This window comes from Hyaena hyaena, unplaced genomic scaffold (genome assembly GCF_003009895.1).
Source record: "Hyaena hyaena isolate Hyena2069 unplaced genomic scaffold, ASM300989v1 scaffold_58, whole genome shotgun sequence".
NCBI lineage: Eukaryota > Metazoa > Chordata > Mammalia > Carnivora > Hyaenidae > Hyaena > Hyaena hyaena.
In genome coordinates, this window is record NW_024080689.1 from 1,186,771 (window position 1) to 1,207,328 (window position 20,558).

General features: G+C 45.6%; 1 long non-coding RNA gene across 2 annotated transcripts; it reads right to left on the reverse strand.

The window, feature by feature from the left end:
- Positions 1-13,299: 13,299 nt before the first annotated feature.
- Positions 13,300-18,007, reverse strand: LOC120231480. Of its 2 annotated transcripts, none has more exons than XR_005528336.1 (3): positions 17,806-18,007; positions 16,057-16,179; positions 13,300-13,452 (listed from the first exon to the last, which is right to left on the reverse strand). It is a non-coding gene; the product is annotated as an uncharacterized LOC120231480 (long non-coding RNA). The 2 variants fall into 2 exon arrangements; XR_005528337.1 differs by lacking the exon at positions 13,300-13,452 and adding an exon at positions 14,591-14,675.
- Between the last annotated feature and the right edge of the window lie 2,551 nt (positions 18,008-20,558).

Here is a 20,558-nt window from a genome sequence, read left to right on the forward strand (position 1 = left end):
AAGGTTCTCTGGGTCTGTAAGAACAGGACCAGATGCAGGAACACATCCTCATTTGAAGGCAAAAGCCTGGCTCTTTCCTGTCATTCACCAAGCAGGCAGTCAGCATGAGCGGTGAAGAGGTCTTGTTCTAAAACTCTAAAACCAGCTTCCTTAGTATTGTGTATAAACTCTTAACGCATAAAATCCAAAATTAGGGGCCTCTTTGGGCTTCCTGGCCAACATGTAAGGAGCTTAGAAGTCATCTCTCCCGTCCATGCAACAAGAGAAAAGATGAACAGGTGGAACATCAACCATTTTTCTTACCTCTATCAGAATACTGACATCAAAGAGCAAACAGTTGCCCCCAAAGAGAATCACAGCTCTGTGGGGCTGACGCGCAGGAAAAGAAAACTCTTCAGGAACGAGTACCATGTGCCTTTCACCCATTTACCCAGTACGTCATGTCTGACATGCAGCAAAACACCACAAAGGGACGCTGAAAGAGAAACAAAATGAAGCAAAAACAGCCCACAGATTGGAGAGGAAAGAAGGAAGCCTTGGACGGACTCATCGATAAACGGGACTCAGCCGAGGAAAGAATCGGTGAGCTTGAAGACGTCAATGGAAACTTCCAAAACTGAAAGGCAGGACTCGTGCTATCATCCCGTTACTGTTCAGCCACCATCCCCATAACCACCGCTCTGCTCTTAAAACCCTGAGATGCACCAAGTCATGGCTGTGGCTTCTAAACACGTAGCATCGTCAACCCTTATTATGGTATATCCATGTAAAAAAACAAAAGGCCTGTGAAACGTGCGGCATGGGGGAATTTCCGTCCATAATAGCGGAATATCCTTCTATGGTGAGGTGTGGTGACCACTCATTCTGGTGAGCATTGTTTACTGTCCCGAGTTGGCGAATCACTGGGTTGTACCCCTGAAATAAACGTAACACTGGGTATCAATTACACTTCAGTAAGAGGAAGGGTATTGATTTACAACTCAGCAATTTTAACAATTGACTTTGGAATTGAATTCATTGACCCAGATCTTGAACGGACTTCTACATTATCTCTGTTCTGGGGGCAACGAGGGGAGCATGGGGGAGACGAAGGACGGCTCAAGAATTTCAGGCGGTGGAAAGAGGGCTGACGCAGCCTCTGGGTAACCTTCTAGGTCTCATTAAATTGGGCTTGAAGTCAGGGGCGCCTGGGTGGCTTAGTCAGTTAAGCGTCCGACTTTCGCTTAGGTCGTGATCTCACGGTTCGTGGGTTCGAGCCCCGCGTCGGGCTCTGTGCTGACTGTCAGCTCAGAGCCTAGAGTCTGTTTCAGTCTGTTACTCCCTCCCTCTCTCTGTGACCCTCCCCTGCTCACGCTGTCTCTCTCTCTCTCTCCTAGAAATAAATAAAAATATTTAAAAAAAAATTGGGCTTGAAGTCACCTCTACATTCTTTCACCTTCTGCCTGAATCCTTTACTTTTCAAAAGACAGTCGTTCAAAATCATCGCAGTGGGACCGGTGAGGCCTCAGAGGTGATATTTCTTCATGGAACAAACTGGAAAAGTCTTATCCTGTTTCCAGGGGGGCTCTGTACGGAGCTGGAGAAAAGTGGGAGCAGAGAGTTTGGGGGAGATGGCCTCCTCGCTTTCCCTCTGTGGACACGGTCATCTTGAGGTCTCCTGGCTGCATTGCTTTCTCCTGTTCCATCTCTTTCTTTTTGTGGTCATCACCTCTCTTGTAAACATGCTCCTAAAAGGGCCACCTTCCCTCCTCAATCCTACCCTCCCTCCTGAACCGTTTGCGTCCTGTTTAAGGTGCTTCAGTAGCACCCTTTTGAAAGTGACCTTCAAGGCTCTCTGTGACCTGGTGGGATGATCTATTGCTGCACCTCTCCGAACCTTTGCTTCAACTCCAGCCACCATGTTTTAGCAACACAGCCATTAGCAATTACCCAAGACCCAAGGCGCCTGGGTGGCTCAGTCGGTTGAGTGTCTGACTCTTGATTTCGGCTCAGGTCACGATCTCATGGTTCGTGAGATGGAGTCCCAAGTTGGGCTCTGCGCTGACAGTGCTGAAATTCTCTCTCTCTCATTCTCTCTCTCTCTCTCTCTAAATAAATACATAAATAAATAAATAAATAAATAAATAAATAAATAAATAAACTTTAAACAAGACAAAACCAAGGCATCTTCCTGCATAGGCTGTTCTTTCTGTCTGCCCTTGAAAGAACTCTCCCCCCTCTTTCGGCTGAGTCATCAACATCAGGTTTTCAAATTTGACTCAAATATCACCTCCACCAGGAAGTCTTCCCTGAGAATCTTCCAGTTGGCACGCCTGTCCTGGTAACACGGGCACGCCTCTTACCACTTACTCTGGACTATAACTGCCTCCCTAGTGCCTGGAGGGTAAAGACTGTGTTCCTCTGTCTAAATCTATTGTCGGGTACAATCTATGGACCACGGTTTGTTACATGAATACAAGTACAGATGAGTTGAAAGAATGTAACTTTTCAAAAATAAGTTGTAAAAAGACGGTACATGTGGATCATAAAGGTTGGAAGAAAAGAAAAGGTGGAAGAGAAAGGGAGCCAATAAAAGAAGATGGAAAAATCTGATGACCTGTCTTAAACATAGAAATTGGGTAAGTTAATGTTTCAATCCTGATTCAGATGATTAAGGAAATATTGCTTAAGAAATGCCGTTTGAAAAGCATGTTTGAAAAACCTTACAGATAACAATCAGCAGAACTAAAATGAAATGTCTCTCAAAATGTTAAATCCATTTATTGAGTCTGAATGCAAAGAAACCCAAAACGGTGGAAAACACAGACAAAGATGGCAGAAGAAAGATCAAACATAGGGGTTGTATCAATAAAAGCAAATGGATCAAGATCCTCTGCAGACAGACAGTGGGGTCAAAATCTCAAACCTGAGTGTGTATATAGTGTTTAGATTTTACATACTTAAAATAAGACAGTCTGAACAGGCGAAGATAAGAGTGTGGGCAAAAGATGTAACTGTAGTATTTTATTCTTATTTTTTATTTTTTTACTGTTTGTTGATTTATTTTGAGGGTGTGAGAGGGGGAGGGGCAGAGGGGGAGGGAGAGAGAATCTCAAGCAGGCTCCGTGCCGTCAGCCCAGAGTCCGATGTGGGGCTCGATCTCATGACTAACCGCGAGATCATGACCTGAGACGAAATCAAGCATTGGAGGCTTAACCGACTAAGCCATTCAGGCTCCCCCATGACTGTAATATTTTATAAAAGGAAAATGGAGGTTATCATATTAATGGAATACAAAGATCCAAGGTCAAAGACATTATATGAGACAAAGATTATTTTGCCTTGCTTTTAAAATAGCTTTACTTTTTTAATCGAAAAAGTTAAGCATGTGCAGAGTCTAACTTTTTTTTAATTCTCAAAAGATAAAACAAATGCATCAGTTCCTTACTCCTTCCCTCTTACCCAATATTCTAAAGGCAACATTATTCAATTCTTTTAGCTGTTTCTTATTTGCAGTTCAATGTTAAAATTAGTGGCCATAAGCTGACCTCATCTGATCAGTAATACTGACTTTTTAAAAAATCTTTTAACGTTTATTTATTTGGGGGAAGACTGAGAGAGACAGAGCGCCACAGGGGAGGGACAGAGAGAGAGGGAGACACAGAATCTGAAGCAGGCTACAGGCTCTGAGCTGTCGGCACAGAGCCCAACACGAGGCTCGAACCCACAGAACTGGGAGATCATGACCTGAGCCGAAGTTGGACACTTAACCGACTGAGCCACCCAGGCTTTTTATTATGCCCGCAAATGATTTCATGGGTTTTTAAAAAATTATTCTTTCACACCCATCTTATTCTGCTCTCATCCCTCTGATGTCACAATTTGGGGGCCTATCATATTTGGGGAGTACGCCCGCATCCAGTTTTGCATCAGTTAGGAATGTGCAACTAACAGAAGACACTCTGAACACTGGCTTTCAGGCAGTCAAAGAGCCGAGGTCAGAGTTTAGTGATGTCATCAGGGGCTCAAGCTGTTTTTATGCTTCAGTCTCCTGTTTTGGACTTGTGTTTTTTATCGTTATGGTCCCAGGATAGACCAGGGCACCTCGGACATGGTACCCGAGTTTAAAGGAAAGAAGAAGGCAAAGAAAGGAAGAGTTTCCCAGAAACCCTTAGCTTGTGTCTCTTATTGGTAGGTATTGTGTCACATGGTCACCTCTAACTGCAAGGTGAATGCGTGGGGGGGTTGCAGAGAGAGCGGGAGAGAGAGAGAATCCCAAGGAAGCTCCTCAATGTCAGCACAGAGCCCGACATGAGGCTCATGAACTCACTGAGAGATCATGACCTGAGCCCAAGTTCAGAGTCAGACGCTTAACTGACTCAGCCACCCAGGTGCCCCTGTAAGAATTTTTAGACAGGCACTTCCCGGACACAGTCGAGGTTTCGATATAAGAAAATCAAGAAGCTGTAGAAATAGGCAAAGATCCAACGATGCCCGTCATGGGGATGCTATTATGATCACTATGTGAATGGTGTTAACTGCCTAACCAGGGATACGTTACAAGTCTTTTCTTTCCGGCGCATAATTTCGCTTTGCCTGGAGTCACACTCACCTCATTATTTTTCATTTGCTTAGTCGTTTTGTTTTTATTGAACTGGTGGCTTTTCTTATAAATACTAAGCTCTGCAAAATATCTCTCAACATTATTTCCATGTTACGTCTGTCAGGTAATCTGTCGTTGCAAACCTCTTTCAGGAGACCTCACCACTCAGGCTACCCATTCCGTTCCAGTCACCTTCTAGGCTTGATGCCATCTGGCCACCTGGGACTTACCTTGGTCGCCATCCAGAACACCCTTCTTCCATTCTGCCCACTTTTCCTGAATCCTCTTTCATTTTCTTGAATTAGTAGATAATTGTGTTGGGGTTAACAGATCCTTACTTACCTTCCAGAAGAAAAAACACGGGGGGTGGGGGGAGATGTATGGTAGCTATTTTTTTTTTTTATTAGACTTTTGCATTTCCATCCTGACACTCGATTGAAAATTTTGCTCTCAGGTTTGGGGTCTTCGTCTCATTGCTGTCTAGCTCATGCTTGGTAGAAGTCCAAGGCCATTCTAATTACTGGTCCTTTGCGGGCGACCTGTTTCCCGTCCCACGTTGGGTGTTCTTAGGATCCTCTCTTTATCCCGGTGTTCTGAAATTTCACTACTGGGTGAACTGGCGTGTGCATTTTATCAGCCGTTGTGCAGAAATTTTGGTCAGAAGTAATCTGGAATCTCTAAGCTCTCACTTCTAGGGAGGTTAATCGTATCGTTCTTTTGGTAATATCTTCTGGTACATTTTCTCGATCTTTTGGCTTTGGAAACTGTAATATAATTCCATGCGACCCTATGACAATATTGACTATATTCCTTTTGTTGTACCTTTCATCCCCACGTCTTAGTGACTCTCTAACTGGAAGTTTCTACTTCTCTTAATTCCCCTTTTTCTATTTGTGGCCTCTCATCTGTTCCTTTATCATTTTGTCATTATTTCTTAAAGACTTTCCAACTTTGTTTTCCAGGCTCCGCTCAACTTTTCATTATGGTTTTCGCATTTTTATTTTTATTTATTTATGTTTACATTGTTAAAAATTATATTTGAGAGAGAGATTGAGCACACAAGCTTGAGCCAGGAGGAGGGGCAGAAAGGAGAGAGAAAGAGAGAGAGAGAATTCCCAAGCAGGCTCCACACTCAGTCCAATGCAGGGCTCAATCCCATGAACTGTGAGATCATGACCTGAGCCAAAATCAAGAGTCAGATGCTCAAAGGACTGAGCCACCCAGGCGCCCTCAGTTTTTATTCTTTTCAGACAAAGAGAAAATAAATCAGAAATTGACAAGACAAAGGAATCTTCAGTTAGGAATTCTAAAAACCGTTTAAAGTTTCTTTATTTTGATACAGAGACAGAGAGAGCGAGTGGGAGAAAGGCAGAGAGAGGGAGAGAGAATTCCAAGCAGGGATTCTGTCAGCATAGAGCTTGATACAGGATTTGAACTCACAAACATGAGATCATGACCTGAGCCGAAACCAAGAGTCGGATCCTTAACCGAATGAGCCACCCGGGCGCCCCATTTTAATAAGGGATTCTAAATAGAATTTGGGCTAAGGGAGTAAATGATTAAAAAGTAACAAGCATTGTTTACACAGCCTTTTGGGCTCTGAATTTCCCATTTCTGGTGATAAGGGTGTCTCTTTACTTCCTGGCCCTGTTAAGGGCACCTTTCACATGGGACACTTATTTCTCGCTTTCACAGGGACAGAGGAGGATCTGAGCCTCCTTCCAGCACAGGTTACCTCTTAAGTAGCTTTTATTTAAAACAATCAACATGGCAAAGTGGCACATTTGGGGACGGCTTGCCCTTGGCCATTATCTCATCCGTGTAAGGTAGTGCTGGATACGGTAGGGAATGTCGCATCTAACTGCTTCTCCCAGAAACTTTCAAATAATCATCTGATTGTCAGCCTTACCTCACCTCTGTCTCCAATTTCTCGAGTTTTCCAGCACTCGGCCAGGAAATATTGACCCTCTTCTCCTCAGTTTCCCCCGAAACCCCTGCTACAGGGGGCACGGACCTTTCTCTCATCGCCAAGTCAGTTAGCAGTCATTCATTCACGCACCCGTTTCATAGAAGTGATATTGTTTGGGGCTGTGGAGATCTGGTGTCGTCAAAGGTAGAATTTACCTTTCAGTTTCTCCTTGTTCTTTGCCATGATTTTGAGAAGAAACGCAAAACAAACCACCTTTTTTTTTCCTATGACTTAAAAATCAGAAGCCTCAGTCTGTTTCGATAAACATTACAATTCACAGTAAATATGTAACTGACACAAATTTTTATCTGAGGAATAATATCACATCAAAACATATAAAAGCAAAATATTTTTTTAAATGTTTTATTTATTTCTGAGAGAAAGAGAGAGACAGCACGAGCAGGGGAGGGTCAGAGAGAGACAGAGGTACAGAATCCGAAACAGGCTCCAGGCTCTGAGCTGTCAGCACAGAGCCCGGCGTGGGGCTCAAATCCACAAACCGTGAGATCATGACCTGAGCCAAAGTCAGACACTTAACCGACTGAGCCACCCACGCGCCCGAAAAGCGTTTTTTTTTTTTAATTTTAATGTTTTATTTTTTATGTTTCTAGTTTTTTAAATTTATTTTGAGAGACAGAGCAAGGGAGAGGCAGAGAGAGAGAGGGAGAGGGAGAATTCCAACCAGGCTCTGCACTGTCAGCACAGAGGCCAACTTGGGGCTTGAACCCACAAACCGTGAGATCATGACCTGAGTAGAAACCAAGAGTCGGACACTTAACCGACTGAGCCACCCAGATGCCCCTGAAAATGAAATATTCGATATTCACGGGTAAACTGACAGAATTAGAAAGGTGGCGAGGAAGTTATGACACTTCTTTAAATCTTTGAGATCAATAGGCAAAGATAGGGGACTGGAGATCTGAATAATGTAATCGATTGATTTGGTTTTAAAGATAGGTTTCCAAGTCTGTACTTCACATAGGATAAAAAGAAACAAGACACAAACCTCCGTCAGAGTTCCAAGAACATATGAGAATGCATTTCAGGAGGAAGTTGGCATTTCAGGTTGGTAAGCAAAGGGTAGATTATTCAACAAATGTGTTGGGGAAACTGGCAACTGATAAAATAAAAATAAACTATTTTTTGACAAGGAGGGGAAAGCAAACATTTTTTACATGTCATGTAACTTGTTGACAGAGGGGAAAAATGGGTCTGGTGAGCATCTCACCGGTTTTTGCCTCATTTTGTTATCCCTGCGGGGTAAGGTGTGTGTCCTGAGCTGATGATGCATCTGTGATAGTTCTGATTTCTTTTTAATGTCAGAGAGTATTTTCGTTGAAGTAGCCAATGTTTTTCATTCAGGGTAGTGGTCCTTAAACCTTGGTATGCCTTGGAGTTTCCTGGAGGGGTCTGTTAAAATGCAGATTGCCAGTACCACCTCCAGGATTTCTAATGAACTTGGGCCCCATGGCCACAGGGCACCTGTGGTGTTTTTTTTTTTTTTAATTTTTTTAAAAATTTATTTCTAGGAGAGAGAGAGAGAGAGGAAGAGACAGCGTGAGCAGGGGAGGGTCAGAGAGAGAGGGAGTCACAGGCTGAAATAGTCAGCACAGAGCCCGACGCGGGGCTCGAACCCACGAACCGCGAGATCATGACCTAAGGGAAAGTCGGACGCTCAACCGACTAAGCCACCAGGCGCCCCTTTTTTTTTTTTTTTTAATTTTTTTTTTTTATAGGGCATCTGTGTTTTTAACCAGTAACCCAATGGACTCAATCCCATCATTTGAGAAATACTCCTTTACAAGGTCAAAGTTATTTAAACAAACCAGGTGACCTTGAATCCATCAGGGAAAAAATCCTTAAAGGATAGGAAAACGGGACCAAGGAGCTAGATTTTCCTTGAAGAACTAGAAGTCAGATGGGGAGACACCTCCCCTACATGTTTGGGGGAAATGACATGTCAGCACGTATGGGTACAGTCTAACACAGGGACCACTTTACCCTAGTGTCTCAATGCTTCTACTTTATTTTTAACTCTCTCCTCAGCTGGAAGACACACATTTGAGATTCACATTTTCACATTCCTGATACCAGGATGTATCTTACAGTCAAGAGTGTCTTCAAGTTGTAACGGACACCGTTTTTCTTTTTGTAAGCGATGCATAGAATAATAGTGTGCCTCAAAACCTTCGGTGGCTTGGATTCATGAAATAGGGTTATGTCACCATTGTTACGTGTGTGTTAGATTTTACCTTAGTTGTATTTTTTTAATGCTTATTTATTTATTTTGAGAGAGAAAGACAAAGAGAGAGAGAGCGTGCGAGTGGGCACGAGCGGGGGAGTGGCAGAGACAGACGGAGAGAGAGAGACTCCCAAGCAAGGTCCATGCTGTCAGTGCAGAGCCCAACACAGGGCTCGATCTCATAAATGGTGAGATCATGATCTGAGCTGAAATCAAGAGCTGGATGCTTAAGCCACCAGGTGCCCCTAAATTTGACTTTCTAACAAACTACCGAACTGTTTTCTAAGTGGTCACACCATTATACATTCCCAACAGCAGTGCATCAGGGTTTCAACAACTTGGTATTGTCAGTCTTTGGGATTTTAACTATTCTTGCAGATGTTCATTGTATCTCATAGTTTTAACTTGTATTTCCCCAGTGACGAATTGTGATGAACCTATTTTTATGAGTTTATTAGCCATTCACCTACCTTTTTTGATGAATTGTCTACTTAATTCTTTTGCCCATTTTTAATTGGGTTGTTTGATTATTGAATTATAGGCATTCTTTACATTCTAGAGAAAATTCTTTTTCAGATAAATATTTGGCCTCGATTTTCTCTCATTCTGTGATTTTTTTATCTAAGCAGTGTCATTTCAGACACTTTTTAATATTTGATGAAGTCCAACTTATTAATGGTTTGATCTAATGGATTATGTGCTTTTGATGTCTTAACTTAAGAAATCTTCGCTCAACTCAAAGTCGTAAGATTTTCTCCGATGTTTTCTTCTAACGCTTTTGTAGCTTCAGCTCTTAAATTTAGAATTATGATCCATTTTGAGTTGGTTTTTGTTTATTGTGTGAGATAAGAATCTAATTTTATCTTCAAAAAATCTATATCTCATTGTTCCAGCATATTTGTTGAAAAACAAATCACCCTTTAAAAAGGAAGAACTACTGGGGCACCTGGGTGGCCCAATCAGTCCGTTAAGCATCCGATTTCAGCTCAGGTCATGATCTCATAGGTCATGGGTTCAAACCCCGCGTCAGGCTCTCTGCTACAGCTCAGAACTCAGAGCCTGCTTCAGATTCTGTGTTTCCCTCTCTCTCTGCCTCTCCCCTGCTTGCACTGTCCCTCTGTCTCTCTCGCTCAAATATAAACAAACATTAAAAAATGCATTAAAAAAAAAAGAACTACTGTGGCAAAATACACATAGCAGAAAGCTGATAATTTTGGCTAAAATTTTGAGTGTAAAGCTTTTTAAGTGCAGTTTTAGCATAGTTCATTTTTTCAGCGCTGTTCAGTAGCACTTAAGAGCGTTCACCTTGTGCAAACATCAGCACTATCGGTCTCCAGAACGATCTTCATCGTTCAAATTGAAATTTGAAAATCTATACCTATTTAAAAAAGAGTCCCGTGTCCCCTTCCATCCTGCCCCTGAAAACCGTCTGTCTACTTTGTATGGATTTGACGACTCTAGGAGCCTCATTTAAGTGGAATCATACAGTATTTGCCCTTTTGATTGACTTCTTTCCTTTCACATAAGGTCCTCAAGTTTCATCCACATTGTAGCCTGGGCCCGCGTTCCCTTCCTGTTTATGGCTGACTACCATTCTGTTGTGGGGATACACCACACTTCGTTTATCTTTTCATGTGATGATGGACATTTGGGCTCCTTCCCCTTTTGGCTCTTATGAGTAATGCGGCCATGAGCATAGGTCTACAATTATTTGCTGGAGTCTTCTATACCCAAAAGTGGGATCCTGGTTCCTATGGTGGTTCCATTTTTAATTTTCCGAGGAACCAGGATCCTCTTTCCCACAGAGGCTGCGCCATGTTATAGTCCCATCAGTGGTGCACACGGCTTCCAATTTCTCTGCATCCTCACCGACATGTCTTCCACTCTGGTTTTTTAAATGATAGCCGTCCTGATTGATGCGATTTTGAAAAAACAACATTCTTTTTGATTTCCTTCTTCTTTTTTTTAAAAGTGTTTATTTCTTTGAGAGAGAGAGAGAGAGAGAACAAGCAGAGAAAGGGCAGAGAGAGAGGGTGAGAGAGAATCCCAAGCAGGCTCTGTGCTGTGAGCACAGAGCTCGACACGGGGCTCGATCTCACGAACCAGGAGATCATGACCTGCGCAGAAGTCAGATGCTTAACCAACTGAGCTGCCCAGGCGTTCCTTCTCTCCCTTTTTCAAATGTTTTCTTGTGTGACTTTCAGAACCCCACATGGGCACGTATTTCTTCCTAGCATGCCGGCCATTCATCCACAGTCCCATCAGAAGTCTCTCTTCTCCCTCCCGCTCTAACACATCATCTCTCCTCTCTTCCCTATCCTTATACCTTAGACGTTTTTAAAAAATTAAAACCCATCATATTAATTCCCACAGACACCCTGAATTTACCTGCCTTAAGAAATCTCCAGTCCAGGGGCGCCTGGGTGGCTTAGTCGGTTAAGCATCCGACTTTCGCTTAGGTCATGATCTCGAGGTTCGTGGGTTCGAGCCCCACGTCGGGCTCTGTGCTGACTGCCAGCTCAGAGCCTGGAGCCTGTTTCAGTCTGTGACTCCCTCTCTCTCTGACCCTCCCCTGCTCACGCTGTCTCTCTCTCTCTCTCTCTCCTAGAAATAAATAAAATAAAAATAAAATAAAATAAAATAAAATAAAATAAAATAAAATAAAATAAAATAAAAAAGAAATCTCCAGTCCAGAGCCTCACTCCACGTTTCAGATTTGAATACACAACTGCCCATTCAATACCTCTACTTTCATGCCTATTTGGCTTCTGAGACGTAAAATATCCACCGCACATTCCTTATTCTCCCTCCACTTTTGCAGATCCTTCTGCAACATCATACATGTCAACATCATCGCCCATTTGCTCAGGACACGTGCCTTGGATTATCTTTCGCTCATTCCTTTCCCTCCCACTCTCACCCCGTTCAACAGGAAGTCCTGACGACCTCCTTCCAAAATAGATTCTGAGCCTGGCCACCCCCACATGCCACGCCACTGACGTCTTAGTCCTGCCGTATGAGCACCCGGCACAGGCCGGTGATCTCCTCAGTGTCCCTAGTGCGGTCCGTCCCTCTTCTCCCCACGGTCGGCCCTTCACGCACAGAAGCCAGAGCGGTCCTCTGAAAGCATTAGCCAACCACGTCACCCTCGTCCCCAGTCCAGTCCCGCTGTCTTCCCTTGACCCAGAGTCCTCACCGTGGCCCCCAAGCCCCACGGGGGCTCAGCGTTGGCTACTCGTCTCACCTTGTGTCACTCCTGCTCATGACACGGGGCCACACTGGCCTCCTTGTCGTTCCTTGGCACTTGCTGATTCCTTTCCGGGCCGGCTGGCTCCCTAAATGTTTGCATGGCCCTCCTCCATCGCTTCAGGTCTCTGAACAAATTTCATTTCCTCAAAGAGGTTTTCTTTCTGACTCCCCCTCATAAATAGGCACCCGGTCCCATCAGACACAAGCGTTTTATTCCCACTTTATTTGTCATCCCAGCTCTTATCATTTGCTGACTGGACGGTATATAATTATTTGGCTATTTATTTCCTCCTGATCCTGCCTCGGGACAATGCAGACATTGTCTTTGCTGTTTACATCTCTATTCTCCAGCGTCTAGAACAGCGTGTGGCCCCTGAAGATTTTATATTATCTTTTTAAAAATAATTTCTTCTAGGGGTGCTTGGGTGGCTCGGTTGGTTAGTCGCCAACTTCGGCTCAGGTCATGATCTCACAGTTTGTGGGTTCAAGCTCCATATCAGGCTCTGTGCTGACAGCTCAGAGCCTGGAGCTGCTTCGGATTCTGTGTCTCCCTCTCTCTCTGCCCCTCCCCCGCTCACACTCTGTCTCTCTAAAAAATAAACATTAAAAAAATTAAAAAATAATAATTTCTTCTACGAGACATTAGCTCTTGTGACATATTAATAAAACACTTCCAGAGGTGCCCAGGTAGCACAGTTGGTTAAGCGTCCAAATCTTGGTCTCAGATCAGGTCATGATTTCATGGTTCGTGAGTCCTAGCCCCATATCAGGCTCTCGGCTGACCGTGTGGAGCCTGCCTGGGATTCGTTCTCCCTCACTCTCTCTCTCTCTCTGTCCCCTCTCTGCTCACGCATGCTCTCTCTCAAAATAAGCCCTAAAAAAATAATAAGACGTCCCCCTCCTTATGTAATGGAGGGCTTTGGCTTTCGGAGTTCATATGCAGTAACAATCAAGTAAAATGTCCGTAGAAGCCCAGTATCCTGACGTTCTCTGTTAACACTTAGGAAATTTCCCTGAGCACATTATGAGGTCTTGCCTTCCCGCTGGAAGTCATCAACAGGGCAGCCCCAGTTTCCAAGCCTCTCTCTTGATCTGATCTAGGGCACGGCAGCTGTGACCTGCCGTGGAAGATGGGAGAAATCCCAGGAGCATTCCTAAATCGGGAGAGCAGCTTCATTATGATGCATCCCCAGCAAATCCTAAGCATGACTTATGAGACTCCTTTTAGGATGATTAAAAGAAAGAAAGAAACTAGTGAGAAGATCACACACTTCATTTGTAGCAAACATCTCAGGCAGTTTTCTTCCATGATGTTTATAAAGGGAGCCCAGGGGAGTGAAACGGGCCTCTGCGTCCTGATACTCCAAGGGGCCATATATCTTAAAGGCGACCGCGGGGTGTCCAGTCAAGCTGAAATAGAGAAACAAATGATCTGGGCTGGTTGGCTCTGTGTGTGTGTGTGTGTGTGTGTACACGTGCGTATTGTGTGCACGTGTGCAAGGCAGGTGGACAGCAGATGTTACAGAATAATGAGAATAAAGGTAGGCAGTGCCCGGGGGGTACAATCTATGAGAATGTTCCATTGTAAACAACCACTGAAGGGTTTGAAGCCAGGCTCTGATTCAAAGAGACTTGCATTTGGGGGTGATCTCTGCAGGTGCTGCCCGGAGAAGGGGGTAGAGTAGGATGCCAGAGACGTCAAGACCGGTGATGAGGCCACTGTAGTAATTCAGGGGAGAAAGAAGGGTGATGATATGGACAGAGAGGGGCCAAGGAAGGTGGTAGAAACCACGTTGTGTCCTGGGATCTGAAGGTGCAAAATGACATCTTTATTTATTTTTTTATTTTTATTTTTTAATTTTTTAAAATGTTTTATGTGTTTCTGAGAGAGAGAGAGAGAGAGAGAGAGAGAGAGAGAGATGCAGCATGAGCAGAGGAGGGTCAGAGAGAGAGGGAGACACAGAATCCGAAGCAGGTTCCAGGCTCTGAGCTGTCAGCACAGAGCCCGACGTGGGGCTCGATCACATGAACCACCAGATCATGACCTGAGCCCAAGTCAGAGGCTTAACCGACTGAACCACCCAGGTGCCCCCAAAATGACATCTTGAAAGGAGTCTAGTCTCCTCAGAGTGGCACACCGTTCTCCCTTGGACAGACCGACAGAGACGCGGAATCACAGCCCAATTATTTCCGCAAACCTGAGGCCTTTCCCATAGGGCCAAGATCCCTTTTCTGCAGATAAAATGAGCCTCTTTCCCTGTGTTTTCTGCTCATGTGGACAGGGCTCTATGAGAGACGTGACCTGTAAAGAATGCCTTCAGTGCGAGATGTCACATCAAGCTTTTTAACCCTACTCAGTGTGAACCTTGCTCTCCCCAACTTTCCTCAACCGTAACGATGAGGGCAGTCCACCGGGGCTGGACGCCTTCCAGGAGAGACCCCTCCCAACAGAGTAGTGGCCCATCCTGGAAAGGACAAAAAGAAAAGCTAGGCACAGACGGGTCACACGCGATGGCAGACGCTTGGCCACCAACCATCACAAGCCCGTTCTTCTGCACGGTCAGACTGTGGACCTCGCCTGGTCCTCCTTCCGAGCTGTGACTTCCTGCCCACTAGTCTTTGCCGGCATGTGCCTGCGGGAATAGATTGTCCCCAACCCACACACTGGAGCTGCTGAGTTTGTTGCCTTTTCCAAAGCAGAACTCTTACCAGATAGCAGCCCTATGTGGTTACGCTCCATCTGCTAATGCCTCTCCTCCATACTCTCTCTCTGCTTGGCTCTAGATCTGGTATCACCCCCCAGGCTGTCCTTCTAGATGGTTTCTGATTGGGTTCCGCCAATGGGAAGTATTGGCCGGAGACTGGATGGTGGAGGGAGGTCAGGAGAGGCAGCCTTCTCTTCCTGTCGGCCTGGATGCTTTGTCTTCGACTTCCCTCCTTGACCGTAGCCCCCCACCAGGTGCCCCTCCTCCACAGCTCCGCCAACATTGCTCCACTTTAAGTTGCTTCAGCCCCCTGGGGGTGACCACAGCTTCTTTCCGGTGCTGGACTCTGGGTAATTAATTCCTCCTCCCTCGTCTACACCCTGCGCCCAGCCCTCCTCTCTGTCAGCGGTTCGCTCACACGTCTCTGCATTCGAACCATCTGCAATGAATCTGGTTTGCTGCCGAGACTGTGACATTAGCATAGTTCTGGTAAACTGTGCCTGCCGTCTGCATTAGTTCATGGAGCTTCCTGTCATGGCGGACATCAACAGCTTGGACGCCAAGGGGTAGCCCTCTCGTTCATGTTACGACCATGGGCACTCAACTACAAGAGTTTGTTCTTGGGTGGCTGGGGACTCGGTTAAAGCTTCCGACTTCTGCTCAGGTCATGATCTCACGGTTCGTGGGTTCAAGCCCCAAATCAGGCTCTGCATTGACAGTGTGGAGCCTGCTTGGGATTCTCTCTCTCTTCCTCTCTCTCTCTGCCCTTCCCCTGCTTGCGTGCACTCTCTTGTTCTCTCTCTCAAAATAAATAATTTAAAAAAGGAGTGTTCTTAGCCCTTAACACACACACACACACACACACACACATGTGCATTTTGGGATTTCACAACACGTTTGCCCCTTTGCTGTGGCTGAAAAGGGCTGGCCTTAAGGAAGTCTTCCTAACTCCCCTTTCGAATCTGAATGGGATTGTCCATGACATCTGAGGTCATATCTTTATTTTCCTCTACCACGTGTCCAAAGGTCTCACATCCAAGGGGGGGATTTTGGTGTGTTCAAGCGTGGGGATTTAATTCAAGACAACGTGAGGTTGCACCTGATTCTGAACCACTCAGGACAGGATCACAGAGTGGATTTTACAGAGCTGAAATCTCGAACAAGGATTTTAAGACAGTTTGCCATGCCGTGAGTGATGTGACCCCCCCCCCCGCCCCTACGTCATCCTCAGTGGCGTTGTTTTTGCCAGTAGGGCTTTTGAGAGAAGGACTCACTTTAAAGCTATGGAAAGACGTGTGAAAATTCTTACCTTGCTCAACGTGGTGAGGACAGACACAGCATTCAAGGTCGAAAAAACTTGGAAACAGTGGAGGGTACGTCCCGGAGAATTAGCACAAATTGTGGGGTGTGCTCGAGTCTCACGGCTGTGGAACTGACAGAGGTAGAAACAAATTATACGAGAGTATCTCATCCGACCCCAGAGATCTTCCTGGGTCAGTGAGTGGCAACGCAGCATTGAGTAAATTCAACAAGCCAAACATGCGAATACCACCTGCTCAGGGGCATAACGCTGTAGCTCTGGATACTTAGATGGGTGCGTGCCTGTGTGTTTAGATTCACCGTGTGAAATATTTACTGAATGAATGAATTGCTTATTCACTCTCTCTCTGCCTGACCTTCTTCCAAGCAATACTGTGTTCTAACTTCATTGAGTCTCCTACACCGGTCTTCTTCCACCCTACCATCAAGTCACCCATCACCTCCCATCTAGTCTCCCTGACTGCAGGGATTTCTTCTCATCCATCTTCCTAAAATGCAAATTTGATCAAGTCTCTGTCTTGCTTGAAACTCGTCCGTGGCTCCAAATTGTCCTCAGATGCCCTAAAATTGTGTACAAGAAGCGTATTCCTGATTTGAAATCTCCTTAACCCTTTAAACTGCTCTCTTACTACTCTTGAACTCACACAATGTGTTCCAGCAACATAATGAACATTGTCAATCACACCAGGTGTTTTCTTACCCCAGGCTCTCAGCTATTCCCTATTTCACTTAGTCCAGGGGACACAGACATTCTATGTTTCCTCTTGGCTTGGGTCTTGACCAGGCTTTTCGCCCTCCGTCCATCCCCTATTAACTCCTACCTACCTATAGGTCTCAGCTAGATGCTCCTTTCTCTGTGAAATACTTCGTGCGTGGCTCCCCTAAAGTGCAGCTTAGCATCGGTCTTTTGTGTCTCTTTTGTGCCCTACGTTTATTTCAGCAGAGCGTTTGTTACCTTGTATTTGTTCCTTACTTGCCCGTTTCCTTTACGGACTGATACAGACAAGCTCTGTGAAGGTTTGCTCTCTCTTTGCATCAGTCTTGGTTTAGCCCCAAGGACAGACCAATTCCGGGGGGTTTCATACAAGAAATTGGGGGAACAGGTGCTGGAGAGCTGACATGGCAGAGGAGGAACAGTGAGGTGGGACAGGAAGCAGCCACCCCCCACCCCGGGCTTGGGGGATGAATGTAAGAGGCTGTGGGTCCTGGAGCCCCAAGGCTTTCAGGACTGCAGGGGGGGCGGGGGTGGGGGGCGGTCTGGAAGGAGAGGATGCTGCCTGACTGGTCGGTGCTGGTGTGCGGCAGCTCAAGCGAGGGGCCCCAGAACTGGGGCCCACTGACTGGCCGAAACCATTCCCTCCTGGGTGCGGGGACTGACGGAGCTGGTTTGGGGAGCGTGGGGAGAAAGCCAGAAACTGGAATTAGCGACCACGGGCAGGGTAAAGAGCCCCCTGTAGCAAGGCTGAGCAGGACAGCCGAGAACCTGAAGAATCTGGTTTCCTCTCCTCCGATCAGCCTCCCTCCCTCGAGCGCATGCTGCTGGGCAGACCCTCACGGGGCACCCACTGGCCGAACAGGACCCTAGACCTAGAATCACAGGGGACGGCTCAAAGCTGAGACACGACAGCTTGAGACAGCAGAGAGTCTAGTTCACCCTGATTGGGGGCGAACGGACGGCTGAGTTCTGTTCCCGAAAGTGACCCAAATGAAGCCCCAAACAAAGAGAAGACTCCGCAACTTTTCTCGGGGCAGAGGCAGGGGAATTGGTACCAGCCACGCAGGTGACAACGGTTTGCTACCAATAACCGTAGTGTGGTCGCCTCCGGAGGAAGCGCAGGTCCCGCCAAACCCAAGAAAGGCGCCGGGAGTCAGCAGGTGACCCCCTGCCTGAGGAGCCTGCAGATTTTGGCAGATCCGACTGAGAGCCCGGAACGTGGCCGCCTGCCGCACCACCGGAGGGAAGTCGGTTGCAGACCACGCACGCGGTGACCAAGTGTGTTTCAACCGCGGTGGGAACGCAAACCACGTGGCGCCGTGTTAACACGCAGATTCTGATTCAGTAAGTTGCCGCCGGGGCCTGAGACTCTGCATTTCCAGCTAATTCTACCCGGTCTGCAGACACAGCTGCAGGAAGACATTGGTGACAGCAGCCCGGCCATGTATCCCTAAACTCTGCAAGCCGTGTAGACAAGAGACTCCAATGCCCTCAACTCACCAGCGTTCTCCAACACACCCGGCTCTCCTACTAGCGTCCTCTGGGCACTAACCCACCGTCACATTTCTACCCAATGACCTATGGCCAGTCTGTTCAAGCCCTAGTGGCTCCAAAGGTCTCCCGGATTGCCTAGGCCAATTAACGACTCCTTTTATTTGACCCTCGTCTTATGGAAGGACCCCCATTCCACATCTTAAGCTGCCAGTGTCCACACGTGTCCTAGTTTCCATAGGAAGGTAAGATCTCAAGGTAGGGATACTAGTTTCTTCCACGCTGTTTACTCATAGTACCAGACACGGAGCTGCCCAAACATTTGATGCTTGACAGCTTTCGTTGGATTAAGTTCATTGAGAAATGCACGATGCATCAGCCGTAGAACCGTGTGGGAGCGGGAGAAAGGCTTTCTCAGGCAATACCTTTCTTTGCTGCTGCTTCATCTTTCGCTGTCGGCGGGGAATCTCTTAGGGAAGCGGGCTAAGGGAGGTGGTGAAATTAAAGCCAATTGAAAAATCCAGACAGTTTGCTCTGTTGTGCCAGTATGTGGAAGATCAGGGGGCTGGGAAGAGGGGAACGTTCTGTTGATTAACTCAGTTCCTCATTAAATGAATTTGCTATATCTATATCTATCTATCATCTATCTATCGATCTATCTATCTATTGATATAGATATAGCCAAAATAAATAGGTATGTAAAATATAACCTATATAAAAAATAAATTCTATGATAATAAATAGCAACCCACAAAGATTTAACTTCCTGAAAATATGAGTAATTTCTTGCATTCCCTCACTCATACATTTTTGTTCTTCTCTGTCCAATTTCTGGGGCAAATCTAAGACTATACTTAAAGATGGCCGAAAAATAAAAACAGGTAGCCCCAAATATAAAAGTCATTCAAATGAATTCACCCTTTGTTTCAATCACCTTTAATCAGACTATTTGGGGGCCGATGCTGGCATGGTAACCCACGACAGGTAATAAGGTTCCTCAGTGAATCCAAAGGATTCGAGGCTTATAAACTATAGCCTCAAAAATAAAAGAATGAAGATGTTAGGGAAGAATCAATGCTTTCTCTGAAATTAAAAAAATTGGAGTGTCAAGAAGGGCAAACACTGACCGACTCTTTTATTTACTTTTTAAAAATATTTATTTATTTATTTTGAGAGACAGAGATAGAGAGCAAGCAGGGGAGGGGCAGAGAGAGAAACAGAGGGAGACAGAATCCCAAGCAGGCTCTGCACTGATGTGCAGATGCGGGACTCGAACTCACAAACCTCGAGATCATGACCGGAGCCCAAATCAAGAGTCAGATGCTCAACCGACTTAGCCACCCAGGCGCTCCGGTGACTGATTCTTTTAAATGGAAGAAATTGGATCCTTAAAAATGGGAATTTGCTCCCAGAAAAAAAATCCCAACATGACTTATTTAAATATTACTAAATCATTACATTAAAACTATTTGCGAGCTTTTGTTAAAAAAAAAAAAAAATGGAAGGGGAGCCTGGGTGGCTCAGTTAGTTAAGTGTCTGACTCTTGATATGGGCTCAGGTCATGAACTCACACTTCATGAGTTCGAGCCCCTGGTTGGGCTCTGTGTTGACAGCATGGAGTCAGCTTGGGACTCTGTCTCTCTCTGCCCCTCCACTGCTTGCATGCGTGCACACACTTTCTCTCTCTCAAAAATAAATTTTAAAAAACAATGGAAGATTACTGAGAATCAGAGTAGGATCACCCTAGAGTTAGGCACTGTTAAAGGAGCAATGTCAAGAATAAAAGTCTTGGGCTGGTTGGATGGCTCAGTTGGTTAAATTTCTGACTTCGGCTCAGATCATGATCTCACGGTTCATGAGTCTGAGCCCCACATCGGGCTCTGTGCTGACAGCTCGGAGCCTGGAGCCTGCTTGGATTCTGCGTCTCCCTCTCTCTGCCCTTCCCCTGCTTACTCTCTGTCTCCCTCTCAAAAATAAACATAAAAACATTTTTTAATAAAAAAAAAGAATAGAAGTATCTAGTAACATGCCTCAGGGCTCTGTTTTTGTACTCACTTCTGCTGTGCACTCATCAAATGGAAAATTTGGGGCAGTGGGGGTACTGTAAGGTGGTCTCCTACTCTGACTTGGAGTCAACACTTAGTTCTTGGATTAAACATAAATTCTCCGAATGGGACCCCCCTCCCTCCTCCCGCACCCTTGATCTCTTAGGCTCCCCTGTCCAGATGCTCTCATTATATTACTCAGTGTCTGGAGACTTTGGGTTTTGCAAAATCTTCCCAGGT